The 25,831-nt window shown below is 40.3% G+C and overlaps 1 protein-coding gene across 13 annotated transcripts in view; it reads right to left on the reverse strand.

The window, feature by feature from the left end:
* PDE4DIP (phosphodiesterase 4D interacting protein) overlaps nucleotides 1–25,831 on the reverse strand; it is a 241,574-nt gene that overhangs the window by 152,586 nt on the left and 63,157 nt on the right. The gene's annotated exons all lie outside the window — the stretch shown is intronic.

The raw sequence follows: 25,831 nt of genomic DNA on the forward strand, positions 1-25,831 counted from the left end.
AGTTAGAGAAATGGCCTTTCTTATCCTGCTCACCTCCCCCTACACCTGCGTGTGTGCATGTGTGTGTACACGCCTATGCGTGCTCAGTCATGTCTGACTCTCTGCGACCCAGTGTCTCTTCTGTCCATGCGATTTCCTAGGCAAGGATACTGGAATGGGTTGCTATTTCCTTCTCCAGGAGATCTCTCCAACCCAGGGATCAAACCTGTGTTTCCTGCACTGGCAGGCAGGTTCTTTACCACTGACCTACCACTGCGAAGTCTACACACCTGAGCTACCTCCAAAGCAAGGGCCATTCTTCCAGTTCAGTGAAATCTTTGCAAACTCTACTAGCTACACCAGCTCAAAGAGGCAGGGTCAAAGGCTACTCCCTCTAAGGGATGAGGTTAAAAAAGAGGGTGGGAGGTGATGAAGAGAGGCGTCAGACTGGAGCCCAGAGATTTCACCCAGTCACTAGTTCTTAACTCCAGCACCTGCCAAGTGGAGCCAGGCACTCATCACCAGATCCTGCTCCTAAAGCAATTTAAGATCCTTGAATGACAGCTGCAACATTAGCAGGAAGTATTATTTATACCACACCACACGGGACATTGAAGGTGACCGGGAGACAACTCCACAGCACAGATACCAAATTCAGGTTCTTGGTTGCAATAATACTATCGTGAAAAAAAAAAAAACAACAACTTAATATTAACATTCAAAGTAAAGAAAGCAAAAAGTTTATACTTAATTCAAGTAGTCATTTCCTCTCCACACTACCTGCTCTTCGTTCTAATTCTTTATACATAATAATTCCAATCAACATCCCCTTTGTACACAGCAGGTGATATGTTGAGCAGGAGGGATACAAAGATGAAGACAGTCCCAACCTTCCAAGAGATAGGTGGCCATACAGATATAGATGCATATGTTTTGAGCTTCCCAGGTGGCGTGAGTGATAAAGAATCCAACTGCCAATGCAGCAGATGTAAAAGACGTGGGTTAATCCTCTGGAAGATGTCATGGCAACCTACTCCAGTACTGTTGCCTTAAGAATCCCAGGGACAGAGGGGCCTGGGGTGCTACAGTCCACAGAGTTACAAGGAGTCGAACATTAAACTTTTTACACTTCATACTGAAATCCAGTGCATGCACACACACACACACACACACACACACACACACACCCCTGAAGTACAAATTCCCCAAAGTAATGTTAACCAGCACTCTGTGGGATGGATGCACTCTGATATTTTCTATTCCATTTCTCTTTTTGAGAGTGACCCATTGAATTGATTTCAAGACCTACTAATAAATTTTGTCCTGAAGCTTTAAAAAATACTGAATCTATGGGAACCCAGAAGGAAGAGTGATTCATTTTAACTGGGATGGTGAGAGAAATAAAGCTTCGACTAGAAGTTGCACTTACAATCTGCTTTGAAAGATAAAAAACATTTGAGTGAATAAAGTGGACTCAGGAGGCACAATTAGAACTGAGCATTCTCTCAAATCCTGGAGGAGGAAATGGCAACCCACTCCAGTATTCTTGCCTGGGAAATCCCATGGACAGAGATGACTGGCAGGCTGAAGTCCATGGGGTCACAGAGAGATGGACATGACTGAGCATTTTCTCTTGAACAGATCTGAATGATAAGTAGACAACACATTTCTTACCTAGACCACTGGTAACTTAAAACAATATAGTCTTCATTTTTTAAAAATGCACATTTAAAATGCATTTAGCTATTTTCATTAAATTGGTGGTTTTAGAATAAATGAATGTCATCTAGGCTTAGGTAGAGACAGTGAGGAAAAGAAAAGTCTAAGTTAAAACTCAAAAAGATCCTTTTTCTGGTCCCAGCTCTGTTACTAAATAACTATATGACCTTGGGAGTACACTCTCCAGAGGCCTAACTGTCCTCCTTTATAAAATGAAGTAGTTGAAACCAGGTGATTTTAAGGCATTTTCCTGTACTAAGCTTCTAGAGGAATAACCTAGTCATTATTACCTCCATTTTGAATGTGCATGCATGCTTAGTCACTCAGTCATGTCTGATTCTTTGTGACCCCATGAACTGTAACTTGCCAGGCTCCTCTGTCCTTGGGATTCTCCAGGCAAGAATATTGGAGTGGGTTGACATTCCCTTCTTCGGAGGATCTTCCTGATCCAGGGATCGAACTCACATCTCCTGCATTGCAGGAGGATACTTTACTGCCTGAGCCATGAGGGAAGACCCCATTTTGCACAGGGGAACCAGATACCAGATTCTAGATAAGTGTTTAGTCATGTGTTTGATGTCTACTTGGATTCTTTCATCATGTAAGATAATTAAATAGAAGCTTTATAGAAAGTAAAATCGAATATGAATACAGGTGTTCTTATCCAACCTTGGTATTTCTTTCCTCACATTAACCCTATTTCCTCTTGAACTCTGTGATCCCTTGTTCTTTTCCTATCTCTCTAGCCTCTTCTCTGTGTGTGTGTGTGTGTGTGTGTGTGTGTGTGTGTGTGTGTGTGTGTGTGTGTTTAAATTCCTGGCTCTTTAACGCTACTGCTTAAATGACAAGTAGTCCTTAGCCTTCTGATTTTTTTCTTTTCACATTTTCTCCCTTAGAGATTTTGTCCACTTTTAGGGCTATCATTTTTGCCTCCCAAACAGTCCCCAAATCCCAAACCAAGCTGTCTCACCCAAGATCTAGCCCTACATAGGAAACCAACTCTTTGCTAGTTAGTTCAACTTGAATCTGCCATTCCCACAACAATCCACAAAAGCAAAAACTTTTGCAACAGTTATCTATCCTCTCTGCCAGAATTCATCCAGCCATCTCTTATTACAGCTACAAAAACTCCATTATTTTGAAAACATTATTGTCAAAACTTAAGTCTTACTTAAAACCCCTTCACAGGCATCTCATCACTCCTAGCATAAAAGAGAAACCATCACGCCCTCTCAAGATAGCTTGAGTCTCATTTCAAGTCCTTTTTTCAAGTTCATATTTCCCTCAAAGTCTTCCCTGCTAGCCAGATTGGAAAAACTTTCCTCTTGGGCACCTAAGACAAATATTAACATTTGGCAAGTGCTCATATGCTGCCTCATGGTATTGCTTTTCTACTGTTCTGCAGGTTTATTTATACATTTTAGAGCTTTTAACTTTTCATGTGTCTGTCTAACTATTGGGTTAGCAAAAAAATTCATTCAGGATTTTCCATAACATCTTACAGAAAAACCCCAATGAACTTTTGACCAACCCAATAGTCTGTAAACTGCCCAAGGGTCAATGACTAAAATGTCTTTCTACATTCTATCAGCTCCCACAATTGCCAAGAAGACCTCTCCAGTTCATTCATCCCACTCTGCTACAGTATACAATCACCTCAATCAGACTAGAGTGTCTTGAGGGCTGGCAAGGCCTCCCTAAATGTTTGTTCAGTAGGGCTTCCCTGGTAGCTCAGTTGGTAAAGAATCCACCTGCAATGCAGGAGACCCTGGTTTGATTCCTGGGTCAGAAAGATCTGCTGGAGAAGAGATAGGCTACCCACTCCAGTATTCTTGGGCTTCCCTTGTGGCTCAGCTGGTAAAGAATCCTCCTGCAATGCAGGAGACCTGGGTTCAATCCCTAGTGTTGGAAAGATCCCCTGGAGAAGGGAAAGGCTATCCACTCCAGTATTCTGGCCTAGAGAATTCCATGAACTATATAGTCCATGGGGTCACAATGAGTTGGACATGACTGAGCAACTTTTTTCTTCACTTCAATGAACAGATAAGGATTGCATATATATTTCTTTTTTGCTGATTTGACCTGTTTAATATGGGCTAGCTTGCTTACATTATTCTCATTCTCCAATAATATAGAAAAGTTGGTTTTAATGGTTCCAAAGAAACTACATCTGCTAGAATGATGACTAGAAAAGTGATGTTTTATTTACTAAAATTTCTAAGTTTATATGCCCATCTTGATCTTTCTCCTGAATTCCAATCTATATCTAACTTCCTAGTAGAAATCTCCAGTTGAATCCAGATATCTCACAGTCATGATATATAAAGCTAAATTCCTGATTTTTCCCAGCACATATGTTTCTTCCTTTTTGGATCACATTTCAGTTTGTAATCACCCATATTTAGAGTTGTTTGGGCCCCAAACTTTGTTATTCTTGACTCTTCTTCATATACATCATCTCATCTGTCTATAAATCTGCCTAATTCTACTTTCAATACATATAGAGAATCTATCCACCACCACTGCCGCTGGTACCTTTGCCACTCTGGCCCAAGATATTGTGATCTTTCCCTTAAGCTAATTTTTTTAAAGTGCTTTTATTTATTTATTTGACTGCCCTGGGTCTCAGTCGTGGCATGCAGAATCATTAATTGTGGCACGTGGTATCTAGTTCCCTGGACAGGGATTGAATGCGGGTCCCCTGCATTGGGAGCCCAGAGTCTTAGCCACTGGACACCAGGGAAGTCCCTCCCCTAAGCTATTTGAATAGTCCTTTAACTGGTCTTCCTGCTCCCACCCTTCCTCCCCTAATAGCAGTGATACTTAGCAGAGCAGCCACAGTGAGCCTTTTAAGATATCAGATTACTCCTCTGCTGGAAACCACCAGTGGCTTCCTATCTAAGACTGAAAGGCTAAATCCGTTCATTAGCCCATAAGGCCCAAGGCCCTGAGTAATCTGGCGCCCCTCTCCCGCCCTTTTACTTTTCTTCCTTGCTACTCTCCCCCTACATACCCTCCTCCAGCCACATGGTTTCTCTTTGCTGTTTCTCAAAAATACCAAAAATACCAAAATACCCCCTCCCTCTCAGGGTCTTTCAGCTAATTGATCCTTCTGAATGGCATGCTTTCTTTAGTTATCTGCATGATTCTCTTCCTCACTCTCTTCAAGTGTCGGATCAAATGTCACTTCCTCAATGGGGTGACCACCCTGTTTAAAATTGCAACTCACCCTATGCCTCACCCCAGCCCTCCATTATCTCCTTCACTTTTTTTTTTTAATCCCATAGCATTATCATCTTCTAAAATATTGTATTTACTTATTTTCTTTCTTGTCTGTCTCTCCCACTAGCATGCAAACTCCATGAGCAAGCCAGGATTTGGGCCTGTTTTGTTCACTTCTATGTTGTCTGTACCCAGAATAGTGCCTGGCACATAGTAGGTGCTCAAAAAATACTTGTTGAATAAAAGAATGGTTGCATAACTAACCTGCTGACTTTGACCTCACTGAATTTAATCCTAATAGAATGTAATGTGTGTACAAGATTCTGCAGTTCTTGTAGGATGAAGGACATAGCTAAAGGTAATTTTATAAGTAAAATAAATTATTCTAACAGGCTAATTTTAATACATAATGCAGAATCTGAAGTGTGAACAAGTGTTCTGAAAAAATGGAGAATAATATAACATAGGACAAATAACAATTAAAGGATAGTATAAACTATACAAATAGTAAAAACTACAGAAATTAGGAAGAAGAGGCTACTGGAGAAAGTTCCAGAGAGAAATGACATTTTAGCTCTCCTTAAAGGATGAATCAAGTTTGTACAGACTAGAGGGAGAATGCAAGGCACTCCAGGTGGGTGGAACATAAGCCGTGGTGCAGATGACCAAATGGACTGAAACAGGGGCACAGGCTGTCCTGTGTGAGGGACAGAGAAGATGGGACGTAAAGAACCATTTCAGAAAGATATGGAAAGTCAGGATGAGGAGTGCAACTTTGTTCCTTTAGGCAGATCCTGGCTCTCACTTTGAACAAAGGGTGAGGAGGAAGGCAGGGCCAGAGGGCCAGGAACCTCTTACTAGGAAGACTGTTTATTTGCTTATTGTTTATGCTTTATTTTACTGGTTTGTGTTTTGTGGCTTTAACAAACAAAAAACACACCTGGGCTGCACATTAGACTTTCTCAATCAGGGCCTCTCAGACCTCTGGATAAGCTCTGCCCTGCTAAGGAAACAAACACATGCAGGTTCTTGAACAAGGGGCAGTGCCTCTGTCTTTGTTCTTCCTTTTGTACACAGTACATCAAAAATCTTTACTCTTATCTCAAAATATGTTTTCCAAACATTAATGGCTTTCCCCTGCTCTTTTCTTAATTTCTCCTTCCCACCGCTTCTTAATGTATTAGACCAGACTAGAAATAAGACTTTACTAAGAACTCAATCAATGCCAACAATAGTAGGAGATTACAACCCAGCTGTTGTATGTCATGCCCCATTAACATAACCAACTGTCAAGTCAGCCTTTTTAAAAAAAAAACTCAGCCTCGCATTCGCTTAATCATATTCAGACCCCCCAGACAGTTCTTATAATGGAAATGCTTGAAGACATATTAATGTCTTAGCAATCCCTCTCCTAAAAATATAGTTCCACTTCACTAAAAATGATTAATCATCTTAATTGGCACATTCTTTTCAAACATAATAAAACTTCTGCAACTTAAGAAAGAAAGTGAAGTCGCTCAGTCATGTCTGACTCTTTGTGACCCCAAGGACTGTAGCCTGCACCAGGCTCCTCCATCCATGGGATTTTCTAGGCAAGAGTACTAGAGTGGGTTGCCATTTCCTTCTCCAGGGAATCTTCCTGACCCAGGAATCGAACCCAGGTCTCCCACATTGTAAACAGACGCTTTACCGTCTGAGTCACAAGGGAAGTCCTGCAACTTAAACTCCACTAATTCGATACCTGTGATAATTCATGTCTTAACATTTCATGAAAACAAAAAAATTCTTAAATAAGTTAATATGGTAAGCAGAGTGACAGGAGAATAGTTTTCAAGTAACCCTTGATATGTTATCAATGCTGTCCACTTACAAACTGGTGATAAATGTTATCACTAGTATATATACCTATCTAGGTAAGGAAACACAGAATTGTGGAAAGAGCAACGGCTTTCAAACCAAGGACATCTGGGTTCACATCTCAGTTCTGCAATTTTCTAATTGTGTGACTTCAAGAAAAATACTTAACAGTAATTAACTGTAGGAAAAAAAATCAGGAGATGGGATCCATGTAGGTTATTAAGAGTGTTGCAATTATATCTGTACCATGTTAGCAAAAATAATATATGTTAAAATTTAGATATGGGATACATGGACAAATGTTTTCTTGTTCTTTGCATGTCCTATTGTTTTATTGTATGTTCAAATATTTTAATGTTCTTTGTGAAAATTCATTATTTAAAAAAAAACTATTTAGATGGAATGAAACTAGGAATTGAATGCAGCTTTCAATTAGATATAAGAATAAATTCTCTAGTAGAGTTGGATGTAATGAACTTATTGCCACCCTCCATCCATACATTCCGGAGAAGGCAATGGCACCCAACTCCAGTACTCTTGCCTGGAGAATCCCGTGGACGGAGGAGCCTGGTAGGCTGCAGTCCATGGGGTCACTAAGAATTGGACACGACTGAGTGACTTCACTTTCACTTTTCACTTTCATGCCTTGGAGAAGGAAATGGCAACCCACTCCAGTGTTCTTGCCTGGAGAATCCCAGGGATGGGGGAACCTGGTGGGTGCTGTCTATGGGGTCACACAGAGTCAGACACGACTGAAGTGACTTAGCAGCAGCAGCAGCATCCATACATTCATACATCAAATATTTACTTAGCATAACATTATGAGAGATAGTAAATTTTCTGCCACAAAAAAGGAATCAACTGAAACTTAAGAACCACTTTTTGGGGATATTGTTAAAATCTTCACACATTCAGTTCAGTTCAGTTCAGTTCAGTCGCTTGGTTGTGTGCGACTCTTTGAGACCCCATGGACTGCAGCACTCCAGGCCTCCCTGTCTGTCATCTTCACACATTAGCTAGGAGTTAGTACTGGAGAGCTTTTAAGGTCCTTAGCTATCCTGAGGTTCTAGTTTGAAACCTATTTTCTCATAGAAACAATATTATCAAAGGCAGCACCAATGAGAGAGCTGTCACTTCTTGAAGAATCTCAGAGCATCCCACCAACTCTCTCATGGCAGAGCCCTAAAAGGTAGCGGGAGTCGAGCTGTTCAGATTGAATGCTCTGGTTGCCTTGTGTGCAGGAAGAGAAAGAGGAGACCAGTGAGCATAAAAGACATATCTCCAAGATAAAATCAGCAACGACAACTAGGACCTAAGGATGACCCTCCGTAGACTTTGCTAACTGTCATATTTTTAAAACAGCCCTATGGGAAAGCCACACCAATGGCTGGAGAGTAGTGGAACCCTACTTGTTTTGGACTGGAGGGTAGGGATAGGCAGGGATGTGGCAGGGAGAAGGAGGATGGTTTATATCACATACAAATATTTTGTTTATAATACATCTGTCTGTCTGGGAGTCCCTATGCTTTTTGGATAAAATCTAAGTTGAAGAAATACAAAAGTTTACTTATGGTCTGTCTTGAATGACTTTGACGTGTATTACAAAATTAAGTAGATATAATTATACTATCTTCACAACAATCACTTGTACAGGATTTGACAATATACAAAATGCTTCCACTACATGTATTATTTCATTTATCATCACCACAACACTGTGAAGTAAGTGGATTATCTATTATAGCCATTTTGCACTCTAGGAAAGTAAGTTTATCTAGAAAGTGGAAGTGCACAGACTGCAACTTCCAATAACCTGACCCACATTTCATACTCAGGGTCTTTATCATGACACTAGAGACCCCTGTGACTCTAAGACTCCCCATGTGACTAATAAGGTCTGTCTACTTCTACACCAGGTCCCTGCATCTTTTCAAAATATATCCTTCATTATAAATAATATTCCTGTGACCCCAGAGGATCTGACTACCTGACCCTCTATAAAACATAGTTTTCTCCATTTTCAAGATGAATAAATGAAAGCTAATCCTCAAAGGATTAAACATGGGGTAACTACAAGACCTAGCAATTTCACTCCTAGGTATACACCCTAGAGAAGTAACACATATGTCCACATAAAATCTTGTATATGAATGTTCATAGAAGCATCATTCACAATAGTGAAAAAAGCAGAAACATCCCAAATATACAAAGAGAGAAGAATGAATATACAAAGTTTAGTATATTCGTATAATAGAACACTACTGAGACTACAACATGAATGAACCTTGAAAATGTTATTCTAATGTGAAATGAGCCAGGCGCAAAGAGTCATATTTTGTATGATTCTATTTATACAAATTTTTCAGACTAGACAAATCCATAGAGAAATTAGATGAGTGGCTTCCAGGGCCTGGGGAAAGAGGGAACAGGGAGTGACTAGTAACGGGTATGATGGTTTAGGGGGAGTGATGAAAACGTCCTGGAACTAGATAGAGGGAACTGTTGCACAGCTCACTGAATATACAAAAGATAAGGAACTGTATACTTTAAAAGGATGAATCCTATATGTAAATTATATTTCAATAAAGCTGTTATTTTAAAAAAGAAGAAGAAAGAAAACCAAAGCTGGGAGAAATAATATGTACAGTCCTTCGCCTTTACAAAGTATTCTTTAACGACAAAGATCCAATTCAAGTTCAATTCAATTCAATTCAAAGCAAATTATTTAGAACTGACCATTTCTAAATGTATATCAATTCCTACTTAGATTATGGGGTTCTAACATAAAGACTAAATAATGTATACTCTAAGTGGCCCTCACTATTAAATACTCATGGATTACTATGTTCTATCAAAAGTTAGAATTGCACTCATTTCACACACTAGCAAGGTTATGCTCAAAATTCTCCAAGCAAGGCTTCAACAGTATGTGAACTGAGAACCTCCAGATGTTCAAGCTGGATTTAGAAAAGCCAGAGGAACCAGAGATTAAATTGTCAACATTTGTTGGATCATAGAAAAGGCAAGAGAATTCCAGAAAAAAAACATCTATTTCTGCTTCATTGACTATGCCAAAGCCTTTGACTATGTGGATCACAATAAACTTGAAAATTCTTCAAGAGATGGTAATACCAGACCACCTTATCTGCCTCCTGAGAAATCTGTATGCAGGTTAAGAAGCAACAGTTAGAACTGGACATGGACCAACAGACTGGTTCCATATCAGGAAAGAAGTACATCAAGGCTATATATTGTCACTCTGCCTATTTAACTTATATGTAGAATACATTTGTGAAATGCCAGGCTGGATGAAGCACAAACAGGAATCAAGATTTCCAGGAGAAATACCAATAACCTCAGATATGCAGATGACACCACCCTTTTGGCAGAAGGCTAAGAGGAACTAAAAAGCCTCTTGATGAAAGTGAAAGACGAGAGTGAAAAAGCTGACTTAAAACTCAGCATTCAAAAAACCAAGATCATGGCAACCGGTCTCATCACTTCATGGCAAACAGATGAGGAAACAATAGAAAGAGTGACAGACTTGGCCTCCAAAAGTCACTGTGGACAGTGACTGCAGCCATGAAATTAAAAGACACTTGCTCCTTGGAAGAAAAGCTATGATACACCTAAACAGGGTATTCAAAAGCAGCGTATTTTCTTGGGCTCCAAAATCACTGCCAATGGTGACTGCAGCCATGAAATTAAAAGATACCTGCTCCTTGGAAGAAAAGTTGGACAGCATATTAAAAAGCAGAGACATTACCTTGCCAACAAAGGTCCATATAGTCAAAGCTATGTTTTTCCAGTAGTCAAGTATAGATGTGAGAGTGGGACTAAGAGAAGGCTGAGCACCAAAGAATTGATGTTTTTGAACTGTGGTGTTGGAGAAGACTCTTGAGAGTCCCTTGGACTGCAAGAAGATCAAACCAGTCAATCCTAAGGAAATCAGTCCTGAATATTCATTGGAAGGACTGATGCTGAAGTTGAAGCTCCAATACTTTGGCCACCTGATGTGAAGAGCTGACTCATCAGTAAAAACCCTGAGGCCTGGAAAGATTAAAGGTAAGAGAAGAAGGGAACGACAGAGGATGAGTTGGTTGGATGCATCATTGACTCAATGGACTTGCGTTTGAGCAAGCTTCGGGAGATGGTGAAGGAGAGGGAAGACTGGTGTGCTGCAGTCCGTGGGGTCGCAGAGTCAGACACGACTGAGTGACTGAAGAACAACATCAACAATCAAAAATTAAAGTTTTGTTACATCCTTACAGTAAAATAGAAAGAACACACAGTCCACTTTATATTTTGACACAGGAGGAACATACTCATTAGGCTGCTCTGAAGAATATGCATAACTTCTGCAGAACATTCTAATAAGGAAAATGTCAATCAAAGTCGATTAACTTGGTCTTTCACCTCCACACAAGGTTTCTGTCTGATGTTCCAGAAGTCAGCTGTTGACGCCTGCCTCAGAAAGCAGACTGAGAACTCTGTAAACATCTCGCTTTTTTTCTTTTGGGTTGCAAAATAAACAAATTGCTCTTTTGAAACTCTGTTTCTTATATTTCAACATAATCCCTGAAGTTCAGAGTTTTTTAAATGCCAAAATATTAACAATATCATTAGTTTTTTCCCCCTTAAATCCAGAAGCATACAAATACCCATCCTTTACACAGCCTCTTCTTGAAATAACTGGCCTGATGGCAGGACAGCTAACAACAGAGCCATTACATCAGGTCGATAAATAAACCCTGTCTTAGGCAGTGTCATTGTGTAGTTAGGACAGGGGTTCCAGTGAAGTCTCTGCTGTCTTCCCCCACCATGGATACATACCCATATCACCCCCAATCCTGGAATAACCCAGTGTCGTCATCACCACAATAAAGCACTACAAACTATATAAAAACAAAACAAAACACATAACAACTTCCCTGGTCACCAAAAATAAATGGCCCAGCCAGAAATAGCTCTGTCAGAGACAGTTAAATGAGCTCCATGCCAAAACAACAGTTGTGCTGCACTGGTGCTGGCAGTTCCAAGAACTAGACTCCAGACTAGATTCTCCAGCAGTTTGGCCTGACCAATACCAGCAGGAGTTACTGTTGCTTGTTTACAACTCATTGGACCCAGAAAGATTGTTTGCTGAGCTTTTCGTATTCAGGGGGAATGTGTAAATTTATGGCCTCATTTACTGTTCTAAATTTTCATTCATTCTTTCTCCATTTTCCCTAGCGAAGAAGGTGATTTTAAATGCACAGTTAGGACTTTTTCTAGGCATAAGAGCTGAGTTCAAAGTGATACCATGAACAACCATGGCTGTAACAATAAGGCTTTGACCGTGAGTTCAGAGTAAAGAGGAGGAGATAAAACCAACTTGAATCCCAGTCAACACTCTAGTGCTTCCGCCATGACAAAAAGCCTTCTGTTTCTGAACTTGCTCTCTGCTGCCTCCAGGACTTTTTAGGGTAGCAGTGTAAGCCTGCAAAGTCATTCCTCTTCAATTTCCACTCAGCTTTGACTTCACTATCTCCAACTAGCCCCTAAGGACTTGATTTAGTTATTACCCACTAAAGAAGCCTGTGTGCATGCTAAGTTGATTCAGTCATGTCCGACTCTGTGTGACCCCATGGACTATAGCCTGCCAGGCCCCTCTGTCCATGGAATTCTCCAGGCAAGGATACTGGAGTGGGTTGCTATGCTCTCCTCCAGGTCTCCCCAACCCAGGGTTCGAACCTGCGTCTCTTAGGTCTCCTGCATTGGCAAGTGGGTTCTTTACCACTGGTGCCACCTGGGAAGCACTACTAAAGGAAGCCTGCATGCATGCATGTTTAATCACTTCAGTCATGCCCGACTCTTTGCCACCCTATAGACTGTAGCCCACCAGGCTCCTTTGTCCATGGGGATTCTCCAGGCAAGAATACTGGAGTAGGCTGCCATGCTCTCCTCCAGGGGATCTTCCTGACCCAGGGATTAAAACCACATCTTCTGCATTGAGGGTGGATTCTTTACCATCAAGCTGCCGGGGAAGCCCAAAGAAAGACTATCTGATCCTAAAGTCTAGGTAAGGGCCCCTGCTGAGTGCTTCCAAAGCATTGTGATGATTAAATTCTGTTATAATTGGTTAATCTGTAAGCTCTGTAAGGGCAGGAACCAAGTCAGCATATCCATTACTGTATCTGCAGTGCTTAAGACACTATGCTGTATATAGTAAGCATTTTAGAAATATTTGTTGAATAATTAGACAAACAAAGTGAATGCACAAAATTTAGATAATACAAAAAGTTCCAAAGAAGGCAAAAAGCATGGCTCATCCTCTCACCCAGACCTAATCACTTTAAATATTTTGGTATATGTCCTTCCAGACATTTCTATTTTTTCTCCCTCAAAAATGAGAGCTTATAAATACTATGATATCACTTCTATGTGAAATATAAAAAAATACAACAAACTAGTAAATATAAAACAACACAAGGAGACTCACAGATATAGAGAATAAACTAGTAGTTACCAGTGGGGAGGGAGGGACAATATGGGGGTGAGGGAGTGACAGAGACAAACTGTTGGGTGTGAGATAGGCTCAAGGATGTATTATATAAAATAGAGAAAATAGCCAATATTTTTAATAATGGAAATGGAAAGTAACCTTTAAAAATGGTATAAAAATGAAAGAAATTTTAAATGAGATCTTATTTTATGTAATACTCAAATTGTTGTTGTTGTTTATTCTTAAATTTGTAACTGTTATTACAGACATCCTTCCAAGCCAGTATATTGCTCTATGATGCTCTGTTACATGCATATGTGTGTATTAGTGTTAGTCGCTTAGTTGTGTCTGACTCTTTGTGACCCCATAGACTATAGCCCACCAGGCTCCTCTGTCCGTGGCATTCTCCAGGCTAGAATACTGGAGTGGATTGCCATTCCCTACTCCAGGGGATCTTCCCAACCCAGGAATCGAACCCAGGTTTCCTGCATTGCAGGCAGATTCTTTACCATCTGAGCCACCAGGAAATTCTGTTCCCTTAGATGTTATTTAAGTTAAATTTTGTGTAATTTAAATTTCTTATGTCCCTAATCAGAGTATATACTCTCTGAGAATGGTAACTCATATATATCTCTGCATCATCTACAGCGCTAAGAGTCATTCTTTTTATTTATAGTTCTTAAGAAAAACGTGATTCATTTGATGCCTATTTTTGGCAATGTTGCTTAGGAATGAAAGTTGCCCAAGTTCTGTGGAATGACTGTGTGGAATCCCACTGAAAAGTCATGCTTAACAAGAAGAAAAATATTCTGTGCTTATGACTGCCAAAACTTTAGGATTTACTCTCCTTCCCTTCTCATCTAATAACTTTGTGAAAGTCTCAAGACAGTAGTCAAATGAATACCAGTATGCCTGGGGCACTGTGGTTTGAGGAAGATAAATGCCACTTAAAAATTAAACAAGAAAAAAAGAAAATGCACTTAACCAGTAGCATTCATTTTCTAAGGGTATAATTACAGAGAAACTCAAGAAGCACTTGAAATGGCTTGACCTAAAGGCAGAAGCGACATGACCCAGATTCGCTTAAACTAGAACAGGAAACCCAGGATGTGATAACTCAGATCTCCATAAAGGTAGAAAAGTTCATTTTAGGACTCATCCCCACCTTCACACCAGACTTCAAGACCCAAATGGAAAAGTCGGCCAGGATGGGTGGGGCCTCAACAGGCTGACTCACTGTGGTTGGATTCAGACTGCCCGGAAAAGCTAGGTTCAAACTATAATTAAGCAAACATTGCAGCTGGTCTAGCTGGCATTTTCATGTTAAAGACAACATTATTAGAGAATGTGTAAACAAGGGAGGGCAGTGGAGGCCTCCTCTAGACCTTAAAACCACAAATATCCACTAACTCCATGGCTTTTCTGTAGCATTTGACATTTAATTCTCTGCACAAAACCAAACTGCACACATTTCACTAATGTAACCTCTCCTTCTGAATAGTCCTTTCATTTCCCCAAGAACCTTGACTCTTGGCATTACTGTGGCTCTGCCACTTTATAGCTTTCATGGAGTTCTTTGAGTATTGGTCTCCTCATTCATATAATGAATGTAATATAATATCTATCTCATAAGTTAGGAAAAGAAACCGAAGAAGAACTAAAATAAAATATGTTAAGTGTATAAAAAGTGTCTTGTTATTGTTTAGTTGCTAAGTTGTGTCCGACTCTTTTGCCTATACCCTCCTCAGAATTCTTTTACTTACTCAGTGAATACTGAAGCAGAGGCCAGGGGGAATACAAATACAACATAACAATTGTCAACACTTTTCAACAAGTTTAGCTTAGTTGATGAACATCTACTGAGCGCTTACTGTGTACTCTGATTATGCTAGGTTCTAGAGACTAGAAGAAGAAGAAGAAGAAGAGGTTTCTCTGCCCTTGAACTGCCTAGAATCTAGGTATATACTTTGAGGTTGGAGAATTAGGGTAGGCATCCTAAAGACAAAGAAAAAATAGGCCCTGCACTAAAACTTAAAGGATAAGCAGGCTTTAACCAGGTAAAGAATAGGAGAGAAAAGGTATTCCAGGCAGAGGAAACAGCTGGAACAAAGACTGGGAAGTATGAAACAGCTTTTAATTGCAAGCAGTTCAAAATTACAGAATAGAAAGCATATGATGGAGAAATCAGTCCTGGGAGTTCATTGGAAGGACTGATGTTGAAGCTGAAACTCCAATATTTTGGCCACCTGTTGCTAAGAGTTGACTCATTTGAAAAGACCCTGATGTTGGGAAAGATTGAAGGCAGGAGGATAAGGGGACGACAGAGGATGAGATGGTTGGATGGCATCACCGACTCAATGGACATGAGTTTGGGTAGACTCTGGGAGTTGGTGATGGACAGGGAGGCCTGGCGTGTTGCGGTTCATGGGGTCACAAAGAGTCGGACACTACTGAGCGACTGAACTATGAACTGAACTGATGGAGAATATTGGGAGACAAAATGGATTTACAATTTACCTGAGAAAGATGAAACTGTACTCTGTGCCCATCTAAATAGGAGGAGTTCATGACTCCAGTCCCATATGAGCCAGTACTTTCATTATCACCAACCAGAAAGCACTTACTGTTTTAGGTCACAAAAAATGTCAAGTATTCTCAGTGTATTATGAGACATTTGGTAAGTTCCTTTGTTACTGTCTTTGTACCTTTATTTCCTCAGCTATAAATTGGGGTGATGATCATGCTTTCTTCACAGGGTTGCCATAAGCACTAAATGAGATGATACTGTACATATTGATACTTAGAACCCTACTTGACACACAGGAAGTGGTCAACACAGGTTAGCTAGTATTATCTATGTGCTGCTCCTGTCTCACTCATCCCAGAGATGCTGGGGATAGGTTGGGTGCTGTGATCAGTGAGAAAGCATAGAGGAATGAATTTTTCTCAACACATGACTGTGGCCATTTGACTTATGACTGTGTAAAATAACCCAATCACCTGTCAGGACGTGGTATATAAACTCTAAGATTCTGAAAGTCACAATTTCTATGTGCCCTGGGTCCATCAATTATTTTTTTTTAATTTTAATTGGAGGCTAATTACTTCACAATATTGTGGTGGGTTTTGCCATACACTCACATGGATCAGCCATGGGTGTACATGTGTTCCCCGCCCTGAATCTCCCTCCCACCCACCCCCCCATCCCATCCCTCTGGGTCATCCCAGTGCACCAGCCCTGAGTATCCTGTCTCATGCATCAAACCTGGACTGGTGATCTATTTCACATATGATAATATACATGTTTCAATGCTATTCTCTCAAATCATCCCACCATCACCTTCTCCCACAGAGTCCAAAAGTCTGTTCTTTACATTTGTGTCTCTTTTGCTGTCTCGCATATAGGGTCATTGTTACCATCTTTCTAAATTCCATATATATGCATTAATATACTGTATTGGTGTTTTTCTTTCTGGCTTACTTCACTCTGTATAATGGGCTCCAGTTTCATCCATCTCATTAGAACTGATTCAAATGTATTCTTTTTAATGGCTGAGTAATACTCCATTGTGTATATGTACCACAGCTTTCTTATCCATTCATCTGCTGATGGGCATCTAGGTTGCTTCCATGTCCTGGCTATTGTAAACAGTGCTGTGATGAACACTGGGGCACATGTGTTTCTTTCAATTCTGATTTCCTCAGTGTGTATGCCCAGGAGTGGGATTGCTGGGTCATATGGCAGTCCTATTTCCAGTTTTTTAAGGAATCTCCACACTGTTCTGCATAGTGGCTGTACTAGTTTGCATTCCCACCAACAGTGTAAGAGGGTTCCTTTTTCTCCACAACCTCTCCAGCATTTATTATTTGTAGACTTTTTGATAGCAGCCATTTTGACTGGCACGAGATGGTACCTCATTGTGGTTTTGATTTGCATTTCTCTGATGATGAGTGATGCTGAGCATCTTTTCATGTGTTTGTTAGCCATCTGTATGTCTTCTTTGGAGAAATGTCTGTTGAGTTCTTTGGCCCATTTTTTTAATTGTGTCGCTTATTTTTCTGGAATTGAGCTGCAGGAGTTGCTTGTATTTTTTGAGATTAATTTTTTGTCCATTGCTTCATATGCTATTATTTTCTCCCATTCTGAAGGCTGTCTTTTCACCTTGCTTATAGTTTCCTGTGTTGTGCAAAAGCTTTTAAGTTTAACTAGGTCCCATTTGTTTATTTTTGCTTTTATTTCCATTACTCTGGGAGGTGGGTCATAGAGGATCCTGCTGTGATTTATGTCAGAGAGTGTTTTGCTATGTTTTCCTCTAGGAGTTTTATAATTTCTGGTCTTACATTTAGATCTTTAATCCATTTTGAGTTTATTTTTGTGTATGGTGTTAGGAAGTGTTCTAGTTGCATTCTTTTACAAGTGGTTGACCAGTTTTCCCAGCACCACTTGTTAAAAGGATTGTCTTTTCTCCATTGTATATTCTTGCCTCCTTTGTCAAAGATAAGGTATCCATAGGTGTGTGGCTTTATCTCTGGGCTTCCTATTTTGTCCCATTGATCTATATTTCTGTATTTGTGCCAGAACCATACTGTCTTAATGATTGTGGCTCTGTAGTATAGCCTGAAGTCAGGCAGGTTGATTCCTCCAGTTCCATTCTTTTTTCTCAAGATTGCTTTGGCTATTTGAGTTTTTTTGTATTTCCATACACACTGTGAAATTATTTGTTCTAGTTCACTGAAGAATACCACCGGTAGCTTGATAGGGATTGCCTTGAGTCTATATATCGCTTTGGGTAGTATACTCATTTCCACTATATTGATTCTTCTGATCCATGAACATGGTATATTTCTCCATCTATTTGTATCATCTTTGATTTCTTTCATCAGTGTTTTATAGTTTTCTATATATAGGTCTTTTGTTTCTTTGGGTAGATTTATTCCTAAGTATTTTATTCTTTTCATTGCAATGGTGAATGGAATTGTTTCCTTAATTTCTCTTTCTGTTTTCTCATTGTTAGTGTATAGGAATGCAAGGGATTTCTATGTGTTGATTTTATATCCTGCAACTTTACTATAGTCATTGATTAGCGCTAGTAATTTTCTGGTAGAGTCTTTAGGATTTTCTATGTAGAGGATCATGTCATCTGCAAACAGTGAGAGTTTTACTTCTTCTTTTCCAATCTGGATTCCTTTCATTTCTTTTTCTTCTCTTATTGCTGTGGCTAAAACTTCCAAAACTATGTTGAGTAGTAGTGGTACGAGTGGGCATCCTTGTCTTGTCCCAGACTTTAGGGGAAATGTTTTCAATTTTTCACCATTGAGGATAACGTTTGCTGTGGGTTTATCATATATGACTTTTATTATGTTGAGGTATGTACCTTCTATGCCTGCTTTCTGGAGGGTTTTTAATCATAAACAGATGTTGAATTTTGTCAAAGGCATTCTCTGCATCTATTGAGATAATCACATGGTTTTTTATCTTTCAATTTGTTAATGTGGTGTATCACATTGATTGTTTGTGAGTATTGAAGAATCCTTGCATCCCTGGGATAAAGCCCACTTAGTCATGATGTATGATCTTTTTAATATGTTGTTGGATTCTGTTTGCTAGAATTTTGTTAAGGATTTTTGGATCTATGTTCATCAGTGATATTGCCCTGTAGTTTTCTTTTTTCTTTTTTGTGGCATCTTTGTCTGGTTTTGGTATTAGGGTGATGGTGGCCTCATAGAATGAGTTTGGAAATTTACCTTCCTCTGCAATTTTCTGGAAGAGTTTGAGTAGGATAGGTGTTAGCTCTTCTCTAAATTTTTAGTAAAATTCAGCTGTGAAGCCATCTGGTTCTGGGCTTTTTGGGTTCCTCATTTAAAAACAGGGACAATGATGCTTGTTTCATGCAGGTGCATAAAGACAAAATAAGGCAATTTATTTTGAGAGGCACTTAACCCACTTCTCAAGTCTACAGTTCTGGAAAGAACAGAAATCACTCCATCAATGTATCCTCTGGCAATGGGGCAGAGAGGGGAGTGTCTTTACAACAAATCCGATGGGGCCTTCCTGGTGGTCCAGTGGCTAAGACTGTCAGGAAACTAGATCCCTTGTGCTGCAACCAAGACCTGGTGCAGCCAAATAAACGAATAAATAAATATTTTTAATAATAATAAAACAAAGTTGACAAGGTTTAAAATTAATTCACTCATTCAAAAAGTACAAATGAAGCATACATACTAAGCAAAACTCTTTTTACCATGGGAAACAATACCTGTTAATTTACACCTACCAGAGTAAAGTTGAATAGGCTCACCTGTGTCACTATTTCTGACCCTCTCACCCTGTTCATCCTTCTCTACCCATTCATACTGTTGGTCAGGGACAGAGAATGCAAGAAAAGGGAAGAAACTGTATCTTGGAAGCTCTGTTCCCTTTGCTCCTTCTTCCTGCATCAACATACTGAAGAAAGATGCTGTCACTTCCACTTGTTAATTGACCAATATTGTATTTTCCATAATGTACCAGTATTTACATTTTTAGTTCATTATTGCTTACTCTGGAATCAAAGGCTCTTTCCCTTAGAATTTCCTACACCAACAAATATTTCAGAAGCCATCATATTACTGATCAATTACTTTTTACTGATTAAATACCTTTACTATTACTTCTTTCCTTGCTCCAAGTCTCCCTCCTTACCTCCCTTGACTAAGTCTGTTCAGGCTGCTTTAGGGAAATCCCACAGACTGGGTAGCTTGTAAACAACTGAAGTTTATTTCTCACAGTTCTGGAGCCTAGAAGTCTAAGATCATAGTTCCAGCCTGGCCAGGGGAGGGTTCTCTTCTGGGTCACAGATGTCTCCTTATATCCTCCATGGTGGAAGGGGCTAGGGATCTCTCTGGAGCATTTTTTTTTTTTTTTTTTTTTTTTAGTGAGAAAAGTGACATTTTTATTTACATGTTTTTTTCCATTATGAATGTGGACAGCAGTGGCAGAGTCTGTTTCCATAGAAATTGAAGATATTTTCATGATGCATTACTATTGTTGTAGATTTCAAAATGACATTTAATACCTATCATTACTTAAGTTTAATTATTAGGTACACTGGTAGACATTGTTATTTAAAGATTAACAAAGAAGCACATATATTACTGTATCATACATTTGTGCCTTTTATATTTCTGATAATTATAATTCTGTATAATTGGAGCCTCTTTTATAAGGACTAATCTCATCTATGAGTGCTCCCCCATCATGACTTAAGCACCTTCCAAAGGCCCCACCCCCCTGTGCCATCATCTCTAGGGGTCTGGATCTCAACATATGAATTTGGAGGAAACACAAACATTCAGACCATAGCATCCATCTAGCCCAGTCTATTTATGAATCTGCTTCTCTTCCTTTCACCCAAATCTCCCCTCCATCTGGAATATTACTATCTCCTTCTCTGACTGGTAAAAATCTAATTTGAATTTTAAGACCTCACTCAATGTGCAGCCCCCAGGAGATGTGTCCTCTGATTGGCTGCCCTTCTCTGTCCTTTAATAAAATTAAACTTTCTCTCTCAAGATCTCAGAGTGCACTGTCCTTATCTTTATGATAAGGACACCTTGTATTATACTTAATGCAATGTCTGTACTTCCCAGTAGATTATAACTAAGGATAGGAATGGCATTTTATTTACAGTGGTCAAGTGTTTGTTGCAGGATAACTAAAGGCAGGATGGTGTCATGGTCTGAATGCACAAGCCCCCTCATTCATATGCTGAAATCCTACTCCTCGTTGACGATGGTAGTGTGTTAGGAGATAGGCCTTTGGGATTAGTATCTTATAAAAGAAGCTTCAGAAAGATCTCTAACGCCTTCTGCCAGGTAAGAAAATAGTGAGAAGGCATCAGCAATGAGCCAATAAAAGGGCCCTCACCAGAAGGTAACCATGACAGTGAAAGTGTTAGTGGCTCAGTCATGTCAGATTCTTTGCAACCTCATGGACTGTAGCCCACCAGACTCTTCTGTCCATGGAATTCTCCAAGCAAGAATACTGGAGTGGGTTGCCATTCTCTTCTACAGGGGATCTTCCCAATCCAGGGATCAAACCCAAGTCTCCTGCATGGCAGGTGAATTCTTTATCATCTAAACCACCATGCTGGTGCCCCATTCTTGGACTTCCAGCCTCCAAGACTGTGAGAAATAAAGTTTTGTTATTTGTAAGCTGCCCAGTCTCAGTTATAGCAGTCTGAGTGGACTAAGACAGATCGATTCCTGACTACTCAGCCCAGGCCTGTATCCCCTGGATGTTTGCTTCATGCCCTGGAGGAGCTGACCCTTCTTTGGCACAAAACCTTCAACATTAATATTTCCCCTTCCCCTTTCCAAGTATAGCTCTCAACTTTTATCCCAAGGCTACTGAATGCATGATTTAAATTTTAGAGAAAATATAATGTTATTTAGAGTTTTAGGGTAGAACATTGGAATGTGTCCCTCTCCCTCCTACACTTCTTTTCTAACTAATATCTCCTCTAATTTTCAAATCCTTTCATGGAGGTTCTTCATACAGCAGGTGCTATCATTCAAAGTCTACAGAACAGATGGATGGATGAATGGATGTAAGAATGAAAAGACCTGTGAGCAGGACACAGCTTGGTTTACTGACAATGACCTTTCTGACAAATACGTATGTTGTAAAAAAAAAAAAAATGTATGTTGTAGCCTTTCTGTTATTTACTTAGTGCTTGTCAGGTAGAGGGGAGATATTTAAGATATATCTCTTATTGGCCTTTTCTCTTCATCTTTGCATCAAGTGCTCCAATACTTTGGCCACCTGATGCAAAGAGCTGACTCATTGGAAAAGACTTTGATGCTGGGAAAGATAGAATGCAAAAGGAGAAGAGGGCAGCAGAGCATGAGATGGTTAGATAGCATCACCGACTCAATGGACATAAATCTGAGCAAACTCCAAGAGATAGGGGAGGACAGAGGAGCCTGGCCAGCTTCAGTCCATGGGGTCACAAGGAGTCAGACATGACTTAGTGACTGAAAAACAACAACTGTATCCTAGCTTGATTTCTATCAATGGTTCCCAGCATTGAGCAATAAAGACTAATCAGCGATGTTAGACCTGAATGCTAAGAGAAAAAGACTTAGGACTCCACATTTGAAAGTCAGCTGATCCCTGCTCATCAACCAGCTCAGCCTATTATTTTTTCCTCTCTCATAGCATCTGGCCATCCATCCTATCCATGGAAGTGACATCCTTCATTTCTACAGGCCAAATCACCACTCAACCACAAGGCACATGCAGGCAGACTGCCTTTCAGCGAGTACCCACACAGCTTTGAGGGGTGCTGCAGGTGACACTAGTGGTAAAGAACCCACCAGCTGATGCGGGAGCCATAAGAGATGCTGGTTCGATCCCTGGGTTGGGAAGATCCCTGGAGGAGAGCATGGCAATCCACTCCAGTATTCTTGCCTGGAGAATCCCTTGGACAGAGGAGCCTGGGGGCTATAGTCCATATGGTCGCAAGGAGTCAGACACGACTGAAGCAACTTAACATACATAGAACACACGCACACAGCTCTGCTCACCCTTTCTGCACTGCAGCTGATGCAAAAGGTGAACAAAGAGGAAGGGGTTGGATGGTACCACCCCCACTCCTACCACCAGCACCACAGCTGTTCAGAGGTTTGGTCCTCGAAAGCCATTTAATATTCAAACTCTGTCTTTAAAAAAAAAAAAAAACAGTAACCATGACAACTCTGAGCAAAAAGAAAAAGAAAAAACCAAGAGTAGGCTGTTTCAGTTCTCAGGCACACATTATATGGAACATATTCTTTATCCACAGGAATGTCTGGTACATTAGGTCCTAGTGAAACATTTCCATTTACACATTGAGAAAAATGGGGGGTAAACTCATGTCAATACTGCTTTAGTAACCCTTTTTTGAAGTGAAATGTTTATTATTTTATACCAAAAGCTATCCATTCGAGAATGAAAGAAACCCACACATCTCGGGGCAATTTTTACACAATATTCATGTGTGTCCCAATTCCTGGGTAACCCCCAGGGGGCATCAGAGAGCTTTTTCCTTTTTTAGCTCACAGGGATGTGAGAAATCCTGGGTGCTTTTTCCAGGTCATACAAATTCCAGTGCTGTGCTCAGTCGCTAAGTCCTGTCCTACTCTTTTCGAACCTGTGGACTGTAGCCCTCCAAGCTCCTCTGTCCATGGGATTCTCCAGACAAGAACACTGGAGTGGGTTGCCATTTCCTTCTCCAGGGGATTTTCCCAACCCAAGGATCCAACCTGCTTCTCAGGTCCCCAGCATTGGCAAGCAGGTTCTTTACCACTGAGCCACCTGCAAATTCCAGTAGATAGGTTCTATTGTGCAGACTTCCTTGGATCAAGCCAGGGCACAGGAAGCTGGCAGCGTGTGTTACATTGTCAGTAATTTTGTTTTTGGCCAAGCTTCCTTGGTGACTCAGATAGTAAAGAATCTGCCTGCAATGCAGGAGACCTGGCTTTGAACCCTAGGTCAGGAAGATCCCCTGGAGAAGGGAATGGCAACCCACTCCAGTATTCTTGCCTGGAGAATTCCATGGACAGAGGAGCCTGGCAGGCCACAGTCTATGGGGTCGCAAAGAGTCAGACACGACTGAGCAACTAACACAACACTAAGGATAACCCTATCAAGATGCAGAGCACTTCAAGAGTTAAATCCGGAATTTCAAGCAACAATGCCAATTCTTGTTGAGAAGCAAATGGCTGTGGTTGAGCCAACTCAACTGTTTGTGGTGCAAACAGCATCCAGATACCCAGAGTGCTCCAAGTCAGCAACAGAGAATGTAATGCTAACCAATTGACTAGATCTCCTGGGCTCAGTACAGCCAAGCTACAGATTCTCAGGATGCCATTTAAACTCCCTAAATTTATCTGAGACGTAATCCAGGGATAAAAATGATATGACAGAATCAGTGGTACAGGTGATAGCTCATGAACCACAGTGCTCAGTACATAGCTAACAGTGCATAAGCTTATTGGGATAAATGTTCTTAAAAGAGACATCGTTATGATAAGAATACTCATGCCATTGTTGATCAATCGCTAAGTCATATCCAATTCTTTGCCCGCCCATGGACTGCAGCATTCCAGGATCCTCTATCCACTATCTCCTGGAATTTACTCAAATTCCTGACCATTGAATCGGTGATGCTATTTAACCATCTCATCCTCTGCCCCCTTCTCTCTGCCTTCAATCCTTCTCAGCATCAGGGTCTTTTCAAATGAGTCAGCTCTTTGAATCAGTAACCAAAGTATTGGAGCTTCAGTTTCAGCATCAGTCCTTCCAATATTCAGGGTTGGTTTCCTTTAAGATTGACTGGTTTGATATCCTTACAGTCCAAGGGACTCTCAAGAATCTTCTCCAGCACCACAATTCAAACACAACAATCCTTCAGGGCTCAGACTTCTTTATGTTCCAACATTCACACCCGTACATGACTACTGGAAAAACCATAGTTTTGACTACATGCACCTTTGTTGGCAAAGTGATGTCTCTGCTTTTTTAATATGCTGTCTAGGTTGGTCATAGATTTTCTTCCAAGGAGCAAGCGTCTTTGAATTTCATGGTTGCAGTCACCATCCACAGTGATTCTGGAGCCCAAGAAAATAAAATCTGTCACTGCTTCCACATTTTCCTCATCTATTTATGAAATGATGGGACCAGATGCAATGATCTTAGTTTTTTAAGTGTTGAGTTTCAAGCCAGCTTTTTCAGTATCCTCTTTCACCTTCATCAATAGGCTCATTAGTTCCTCTTCACTTTCTGCCATTAAAGTGGTATCATCTGCATATCTGAGGTTGTTGATATTTCTCCCAGCAATCTAGATTCCAGCTTGTGATTCATCCAGTCCAGCATTTCTCATGATGCATATACTCTGCATATAAATTGAAAAAGCAGAATGACAATATACAACATTGATGTACTCCTCTCCCAATTTTGAACCAGTCCATGGTAAGTAAGGCGTTCTGGTATTCCCATCTCTTTAAGAACTTTCCACAGGTTAGTTGTGTTCAACACAAAAGTCAAAGTCTTTAGCATAGTCAACGAAGCAGAAGTATATGTTTCTCTGGAATTCCGTTGCTTTCCCTATGATCCAAGGAATGTTGGCAATTTGATCTCTGGTTCCTCTGCCTTTTCTAAGCGCAGCTTGCACATCTGGAAGTTCTTGGTTCGTATACTGTTGAAGCCTAGTTTGAAGGACTTTGAGTATAACCTTGCTAGCATGTGAATTAGTGAAGTTGTACAGTAGTTTGAATAGTCTTTGACATTGTCCTTCTTTGGGATTGGAAAGAAAACTGATCTTTTCCAGTCCTGTGGCCACTGCTGAGTTTTCCAAATTTGCTAACATAGTTGAGTGCAGCACTTACACAGCATCAACTCTTAGGATTTTAAATAGCTCAGCTGGAATTCTGTCACCTCCACTAGCCTTGTTCACAGTGATGCTTCCTAAGGCCCACTTGACTTCACACTGTAGGATGTCCAGCTCTAAGTGAGTGACCACACCATCATGGTTATCTGAGTCATTAAGA

This window comes from Muntiacus reevesi, chromosome 1 (genome assembly GCF_963930625.1).
Source record: "Muntiacus reevesi chromosome 1, mMunRee1.1, whole genome shotgun sequence".
In the NCBI taxonomy this organism is placed as follows: domain Eukaryota; kingdom Metazoa; phylum Chordata; class Mammalia; order Artiodactyla; family Cervidae; genus Muntiacus; species Muntiacus reevesi.